The sequence below is a fragment of the Desmodus rotundus genome, chromosome 12 (genome assembly GCF_022682495.2).
Source record: "Desmodus rotundus isolate HL8 chromosome 12, HLdesRot8A.1, whole genome shotgun sequence".
Taxonomy (NCBI): domain Eukaryota; kingdom Metazoa; phylum Chordata; class Mammalia; order Chiroptera; family Phyllostomidae; genus Desmodus; species Desmodus rotundus.
The window spans coordinates 1,016,665-1,025,335 of NC_071398.1; the positions used below are offsets into that span (position 1 = coordinate 1,016,665).

The 8,671-nt window shown below is 60.3% G+C and overlaps 1 protein-coding gene across 2 annotated transcripts in view; it reads left to right on the forward strand.

Moving 5' to 3' along the window:
* TSHZ3 (teashirt zinc finger homeobox 3) overlaps positions 1–7,947 on the forward strand; it is a 129,634-nt gene extending 121,687 nt beyond the window's left edge. Inside the window, exons 3-5 of one of the 2 annotated variants that reach the window (XR_008425690.1) lie at positions 4,862–5,483; positions 5,724–6,332; positions 6,614–7,947. The gene's annotated coding sequence lies outside the window, so the exon portion shown is untranslated. Of the gene's footprint in view, positions 1–4,861; positions 6,333–6,613 lie in introns of both variants that reach the window. The other variant, XR_008425691.1, reaches the window with a different exon arrangement.
* Positions 7,948–8,671: the final 724 nt, after the last annotated feature.

Consider the following 8,671-nt stretch of genomic DNA (forward strand, 5'->3'; position numbering starts at 1 on the left):
ATGTTTTTTTGATTTAAAAAGCAAGATTTTAAATCTTCACCGAGGATATGTTTATTGATTTGAGAGAGAGAGGAACATCCATGTGAGAGAGGAACATCGATGGGTCACCTCCGGTATGGTCCCTGACTGGGGATCGAACCCACAACCTTCTGGTGCACAGGATGGCACTCCAGCTGAGAGCCACCCAGCCAGGCAACGTATTTATTGTTCTTAAAACGGGAAACCGTGGTTCTGTCAGAGAGGACAACAAGGACCATTCGAGAAGAAGGCACAGGAGGCCCTTGTCCTTGGTACCCAGCACTGCAGAGAAGCGAGACACGGCCCCATCCCTGCACCGGCCGCTCCTGTGTCCATGTGCAGGCGCTGGACACGCCAGGGGCTGGCAGGGGGACCCTGAAGCCAGAGGAGCGCCCTGTGTTGTGCGGCAGACACGTGTGACAGACGCCGAGACACTCGCTCACACGCTCACTGGCTCGCAGCCGGAGCCGAGGCTGCCCCTGGATCATTTGTGCGTTTGCACAGGATCCCCCGCGCCCGGCGCAGACCTTGTGCTCAGCACCCGCCGAGCCGGCCCAGCGCTGCCGGCTCTCCCGACCACCCGCTGGCTCGTTTCCCAGAGGGAAGCCGTCATTTTGGGAGCGCTGGGTGCTGCGATTGGCACTGGGCCAGCACCGTGCCGCAGACCCCCGCTGAGACGGGGAGGGACCCCCGAGGGGCCCTGTTCTAGGGAGGCCGCAGGGTCCTGCTCTCGGTTCCAGCCACCCGCGAATTCCTCCCAGGTGCAGGCATGCCTGCTTCTCTGTGTCCCGGCTCAGGCCTGGGTCAAAGGGCCCGTCTTCACAAAAGACACAGCCGGTCACAGGGGTGTGGGGTCACGTCTCAAGTACTGAGAGACAGAACAGACTCTTTCTGGGGCGATCACGGGCTGCACCAGCTCTGAAGAATCACGGCGGGGCGTCTGAGGTTTTCGGAACCGCTGGGTGAGCAGCAAACGTTTGGGAGATGGGAGTGGCGGAGCCGCGGTTGTGCCTCGAACAACTCTGCAGTCGCAGGCCCACCCACGGCTGTGACGCCGCGAGCATCGCAGGGCCCTTCGCGGGGCGCGTTCAGTCACCAGGCCGCGTGGCAGAGAGTGCCTGACACGCGATGAAGTAACGGGCTGCTTGTCAGCGCCCAGGGCTGAGGCCACCGGGTCAGAGCACGGCCATCGAGGTGGGATGCTATTCTGGAGCGCGGGCAGGTGAGGGTGCAGCAGCAGAAGCCGATTCCGTCCCATCCTCGCTGGGCGCCTTGACGCCTCTGTGGGACAAAGGCGTGTCATTCTCTGGTCTGCGTCGGAGTCTGTGAGCGCTGACGTAGTGATGTGGAGGGACAAGGCTGTGACTTCTCTGGGCTCCAAATACTCCCTGGGGGCCCTTCCCACTCGCGTCTAGTTTGGGCTCCAGAAAGGCCCCTGATGTGAGGGCCATTGTGAGAACCCAGAGGAATAGGGGTCGTGGTACCCGCACGTCCCTGAGCTCTGGGCTGCCGCAGGGCTGGGGCGGCCCCTTTTCTGAGCCCACAGTCTGCCCTGAGTGGTGCCCATGGGGCTGAACTGTGACAGGACCCTGCTAACGTGTGGGAGGGCCCCCCGAATACCGAACACTCACTGGGACCGGCCGTTCCCCGAACACCAGGGGGAGCATGGTACACAGACCCCGTGCCCGCAGCAGACTTTCAACCAGAAAGCCCCGCCGTGCACCGGCTCTGGTCTCAGTTTGTGGAGAGCATGAGCCCCGTCGAGGAGGTTACATTTGCCAAGAGCCTACCCCACACCATGCAGGGCAGTGGACGAGCCACCCCACCCCTGCCCCCACCCCACCCAGGTTCCCATCCGCCTGTGGGGTCTGATGCCGGCTCTACAGGGGCCACGCTCTGCTTGGCTTGTCTGAGTGTTAGACGCCCATGGAGTGTCCAGCGTCACAGCACTAACGCGACAGGACAGGACGAGCAGGGACTCGCCCTCGTCCCCTCGGCTCTGACGCGTACTTCGGAAGGTGCTGCCCTCCGTCTCGGCTCACATTCAGGCCCTGTTAGTGGGCACTTTAAAGTGAAGCGTCGCTGGAGGTCCAGGCTCCATTTCTCTGGATGGACGTTTGGAATTCCATGGAGTCACAGGGCCCAAAGAGGTTTTCCAGCTCAGCCAAAAACCATTCAGTGTGGGACCAGGCTCCGCTGGGCCCAGGCTCGGGGGCCACACGAGGGATGGGCAGCACCCTGACTGCCCGCGGGCAGCCGGTGGCCGGGGTCGTGTGCTGTGTGCTGACTCTGGGCTGGGACTCAGAGGTGGCACCCGAGTTCCAGGCAAAGGAGTGGAGGTACCTAGAGGCACGGCACCTGTTCAGTGCCTGCAGGTCAGCGCAGGGCAGAGCCGGCGTCCAGGTGGGGCCCCGTAGCTGTGGCTTCGCTCCCAGGGCCCGGCTGCATTCAGGGTCCCACAGAAAGTCTGAGTGGACGTGCCTTTGAAAGGCTGTCCTGGCCGGAGCGCTGGGAGGCTCTGAAGGGTTAAGGACTGTTTCAAGCTCAGGCCTGACTTCTGAGGATTGGTATCAGCTGCTGCCTGGGGTCCGGTGTTGGAGTCCAGAGGCAGACAAGGTTCATGCTCGTTTGCACCCCTCTGCACCCCGTTCCCCTCACCACCCGCTCACCCTCATTCACAGGGGCACCGCTGGGCCCCAAAGTGGAACCTACCCTTCCCCCCCTCCTCAGCAGGGCAGCGGCACAGGAACGGAACCACATGTCTGTCCTTCCGTGTCGGGAAGACACGCCCCAGGGCCCTGGGAGGGGCCGGGCACCTGCTCCTTCATGACCTCCGAGTGCAGGGCCAGCCACACCCTCAGGGCGCCTGAGCAGCCTGTGCCCGCACAGCGGCCTCCGCCTGCACCGCGACCTGGCCGGTTCCCAGGCCTCCAGTTAGTTCCCCATCAAGAATTAATGCAATATCATGCGCACACCATTACTGAAAGATTCTACGCTGTTTTTTGCCAAGTGTCCCTATATAACAGTTTTATCACAAGTCTGACAGCCTCCATAAAAATTCCAGGCATTCCATATCAACAGCCCTCTTTGTACTAAGTTATTAAACATTAAATTTTTATTCGTCATTTGTATTCTGTTATGCAAAATAAGCTCCTTGATAAGATGTGTCTCCTTAATTGGGCCCTTGATGCTTCTTGGATTGGAGTTGTCAGATTAGCTGGAAGGAGAGGCGGTGTGCGGAGCCAGCCCGCTACCAGGAGACCAATAGCTCTGTAACAACGATATTAAGTTAGAGGGGCCAACCGGAGGGCAGGCCCGGCCCAGGTGAGGCTCCGCATCTGTGCACGTCTTCTGCTCGGCGCGTTTCTCCTGGCATCAGCAGGGCTGATGGAAATAGATTTGTTGGTTGTTTACAGCGTGCAGCTGTGGGCAGGCTGCATGGGAGTTGTAGGGGATGGAGGCAAATTTGTACTGAGACTAAAATATTGAGCTTTGCTCCCGTCAGCAGTCTGCGGAATCTTATTGTCGAAAACTTTATCTAGTTGTAACCTTCCCCAGGGTGATTTTCATTTGCAGCTGCCCTGTTCTGCCTCTCATCGCCCGTCCCCTGCCGCCACCGCGGCATCGGTGCTTGGCGGGAACCAGCCAGCCAGCCAGCCTGGCCGCGCGCGTGGCTACCCTGTCGGGGCTGCTCACAGGGCCCGGCGACGGGGTGGCCGTGTTCTCGCCCCGCTGCCGTCTCTCCCTGCCACGCGGGCTGCGGCGCTAGGAACCCGACTGCTGGCTGCCGTGTGTGTGGGCCAGGAGCCCAGATGTGGTGGGGAGCCGCACGGGGAGGGCTAGTCCTGCGTTGGGGGGTGCACTTGGTGCCCCCTGAGCTCATTCTGGTTCCCAGGTGAGGCCTGGGTAGGTCCCTGCAGCTGTTCTTTGTCCTTAGACGCTGTTGAGAGGAAAAGAAAAAGGGGAAATACACTGTCGGGGGGGCCGGGGCGATGTGGTCACCCAGAGGGAGACTCGTCGGTGCCCTGTGGGTCCCTCTGAGCCGTCAGCGAGATCAGAGAATTGCCTTGGTTTTCTGACAGTAGTGTGTGTGTGTCTCTGTGTACACATGCCTCTCTGCGTGCACATGCGTCTCTGTGTCTGTGCACGTGTCTCTCTGTGCATATCTGTGTGTGCACGTGTCTGTGTGTGTACGTGTGTCTGTGTGTCTTGGTGTGCACATGTGCCCATGTGTGTCTCTGTGTGCATCTCTGCATGCACGTGTCTGTGCGTGCATGTGCACCTGTGTGCACGTGTATCTGTGTCCATGTGTGTCTCTGTGTGCACGTCTGTGTGTATGTGTGTGTGCCTACGTGTGCATCTCTGCATGCACATCTCTGTGTGCACATGTGTCTCTGTGTGCATCTGTGTGTGTCTCTGTGTGCACATGTCTGTGTGCACATGCATCTGTGTGTGCGTGCACATCTCTGTGCACGTGTCTGTATCCACGTGTGTCTATGTGCACGTCTGTGTGCGTCTGTGTGTGCGCGTCTGCACACCTCTGTGTGCATGTGTCTGTGTGTATCTGTATGTGTGTGCCTATGTGTGCGTCTCTGTGTGCACATGTGTCTGTGTGTGAGTGTGTCTCTGTGTTTCTGTGTGCACGTGTCTGCACGTGCGTTTCTGTGTGTGTCTCTGTGCACGTTGTCTCTGTGTGAGTGTCTGGGGGCAGGAAGGACACTGGGTTTCTGATGCTCTCAGTCTTACTGATGATCCTACTCAGGTGCCTTTGGCTGTGGTGGGGGCGGTGTGGAGGGCGCATGACAAACCCTCTGGCTGACATCGGATGTCCCTGTTCTCACAGGAGAAGCCCCCGGCTGGATGGGCCTCCTGAGCAGGGGGAGACCCCTCCAGGCCCCACTGAGGAGGACAGACCCTCGGCGGCATGTCTGCTTCCCAGGCCAGTGGAGGGCCCTGTTCACTGCTGGAGACGAGCCCTGCAGAGGAGGGGAGCAGGCCCCCGGGCACTCGGGCCTCCCGCTCCTCAGACTCCTCCCTGGCGTGGCCCCAGCTCCCAGGTCACCTGCACGGACGTGTCCATGGCACGGGGGTTCAGCCAGAGCAGCAGAGAGGTGAGTCTCCCAGGAGAGACACCCTGGGTCGTGGGCTTCACTCGGAGCGCAGGCTGAGGTGTCCAGGTGGCTGGCCATGGGCCCAGGTCCCCAAGATGGCCTTCCACTGGCTGACCCCGCTGCCTGACCCCAATGCCCCTGAGGCAGCTGGTCTCTGGATGCCCATCTGTGGCCTGCACCCCAGCAGTGCCCATGCTTGGGACCACAGTGGGGCTGGGAGCCCAGGGCCTGTCTGCCGGAGTGTCGGCTCGCCCTCCCATGGGAAGCAGCTCTCTCATGGACACAGACTGGACGCTCGTGCGTGGAGCCGTCAGTCCACCACCACCCGTCACAGAGCCCGCAGCCCGAGTGCAGGTGAGTGGAAGACAGGGACGTGTAGGAGCTCAAAGTCCGCCCCTCCTGGCCCCTCAGAGAGCACGACACACTCTAAGTGGTTGTCATCTATGATGTTGAGGCCCCCCACTGCCGCTGAGGACAAAGGCCCCACACGCGTGCGCATTCCCGGGAACGCCGGGCCCTGAGCCTCTGGCCTCCCCGCATGCGGCCCGGTGAGTGATGAAAGACAGACATTATCTACATTCCAAATACACGTAGGTTAATGAAGGATCGCTCCTGTCTGGGAATCCATAACTCTCCCGAGATAAAGGACGCCTTCCCACGCGTTCGAGAGCCAATAGCCACTTGGACTGGAGTGGCCGTGGCCTCAGCTCCTGGCTGCGTCCTGACATCTCGAATTTGTAGAGGTCGTGCGCGTGCGGCAGGAGCGGCTTGCGGAGACCGAGGATAGTATTCCTGGCAGGCTCCGGCGGTGGAGATTCCGGTTTCCAGATCTCATTATCTGCAGGTGCCAAAACAGGAGCTGTCGATCACGGAGGGACCTGGGGAAGTGTGGCGGCAGCAAGGAGGCCTCCCTGACCCGCCCCCTCTGCTCGCCGGTGGGGAGAGCTCAGAGGAGCCGCCTTCCGAGCAGTACAGTCACGTCAAGCGAAACCCTGGTGGACTTGGCCCCGTGGGCATCAGGCACCCACACACAGCCCGGGGCGGGCGGAGCCCCCAGACTTCTGCGCTTCTCCAGAAACAAGCCTCAGGGAGGCAGCCTGGCCACAGGCCGGTCCTGCTGCCTTGGACCCTGGGTGTTGCACCAGGGGACCTTGCCGTGGGGCACCAGCAGGCATCTGCTACCAGGACTCCATGCTGTTGCAGGTCCCGGAAAACCAGCCCTAGCGAGTCCTGACCGAGCTTGGCGGGGGGGGGGGGGGGGGGGGAGGTCAGGGAGGGGGCATCTAGGAACCCCAGTTTCACCTGCCCACACAGAAGGTCCAGGCCAAGGCTAGCCCTGAGAAAGTCTCCACCATCCACAAAACAAAACTCAATTTGCTGGGCTGTGGCTTATTTAAAAGTGAAACTCCTACTGCAAAATGAAGGTTCAGAAAAGGTTCAGAAACAGTGCCGATAACCAGGCAGGCATGACACTGTTTTCGCAGAACCGGCTACCGAGACACTGAGCTGCCTTTGCAGAGACAAGACCCGAACGGCAGGTTGTGTGGCTGCAGCCTGCACAGAGGAGAGCACCCTGACCCCAGCTGCCCAGAACCAAAGTCTCACTCCACTCCACCACCCCGACCCGCAGGGAACCAAAGGACCTCACACGCCCAGAACCTGAACACGGAAATTTCCGGAAGCTCAGGGTCTGCTGTCCAGGGACATCGGTGCTGATGCCCTTTCACCACAAACAGCCAAGCTCCGAGGTCCCCCAGTTAAACCTGCCACCAGCGTCCCGCATCCCTGGTCCCCCAAACACTTACCACCCTTGGCCTGGCCCAGCGAGCAAGTGGGATGTGAAATACCAGCTGGGTCCTATGGTCTCGGCCGGCACCTTCTCGATCAGTAAACCTTTCCTTCCTCCAAACTCGGACCTTTGAGTTTTGGCCTTTGAAGCTCCAACACAGGCACCTGGGGCCGGTGACAAGTGTCATTCCCCTCACCGTGTCCCTGAGCTGCCCCCTGCCTGCCACCCCCTCTCCTCCCACTTCTGCACTTTCAGGGTAGGTCTGTGAGGCCCGGTTTTGGGGCCTCACAGACCCAAATGCTGAAGAAAATCTTCCTGCTTTCCTGAAACGGTTTTTATTTCTCCCCTTTCGCCTGTTGGGAATGGCGAGGCAGTCTGGCCGGTGCCCTTCAGCCAATCAGGAATGTCTCAGGGCAGCAAACATGAGGGTGATGGTAACCAGCCCGGGGGCCACACTGGGGATCGAGTGATGGGGGCCGGAAGGGCCCCCAGTGCCATCGGAAAGCGAGTACCGAAGGCCCCCCACTCGCTCCCTCCCTCCCTTCCTCATTTTAATGGAAGACAGTCCAGGGCACCTGGAAAGCAGGACTAGCGCCCTGTCTCACTGTGGGTGACTCACGAGGAGCCCAAGAGAAAGTCCTCCCTTCGAATGGGGACCTGTGGCCACCCCCAGCGGCCCCGGAGCAGCCCGAGCGGCTGAGGCCAGGAGGGGCCGTATCATGAAAACCTCCCCGCGGAGACTGATGTACATTTTGCTTTAAAATGTTGAAGTTGATTGATTCTTTCTGACAACATTTTCTTAAAGGCTCTTTCACCCGCCTAATGAATTTGAGTCTTCGCTCAAGGCAAGGGATTGACAGACTCACCGACAGCCAGCCTCCCATTTCAGCTGAGACTTTGCCGGGTGCGTGAGCGAGAACAGAGAGGCTGATGCGGGCCCTGCCTCATCCCCGGCCCGGCCTCAACCACCTGGCCGTGCTGCCGGGAATCATGACCCACCCCATGCACCCCAAATAAATGCTTCCTTGTTTTTTAAATTCAACTAACCTGTCTCGAGTCTCCAGGATTCACATGCTGGATGAGGAGTAGATGCAGGAGTGCATTTAATGGGCTCCGCCCTCAGGAGCTTGGTGCTGGCAATGGGGCAGAGACGGGGCCCTCCTTCGGGGATGTGGGGGGCGGGCCCTGGGGCACACACACAGGAGTCAGTCCTCGGAGGTTCCACTACCTTATCAGGGTCTGAGGCAACCGAATTCCCTCCCCCCCCCCCCTGCCACCCAATTCCTGCCTCCAGGGGATCTCAGCAGAAACACAGGCATCAAATCAGCAAGGTCGCAACACCTTTTCACTTCTCCAGGGAAAACCAGACCAAGGGAAAATGGTGGGCTTCTCCCCACCAAGCACCCTGACGGGAGGGCGGCCTTCAGAGAAAGCTGCACCAAGGCCCGGGTGGGCCCCGCAGCGCTTCAGAGAGTGACGAGACAGAGCCCGTGGATGACAGATCCTTCCGGGAGCCGTGCCAGAGAACTTGACATTCCACATTCCCTCTCCCATTGGCAGCTGTCACCACAGGTGACAGAATGCAGGCACTACCTATGGCCTAATAGGTGCCCGGCCCCCAGGATTGGGGAACACAGTCTCCGCCCCTGACAGCCCGGTGGCCAGGGATGTGGCTGCAAGCGCAGCTTGGGGACGCTTCCCTGCCGGCCCTCGGGGGGGCGTGAGCATGCAGGGTGGCTGAGCGCCGGCGGGG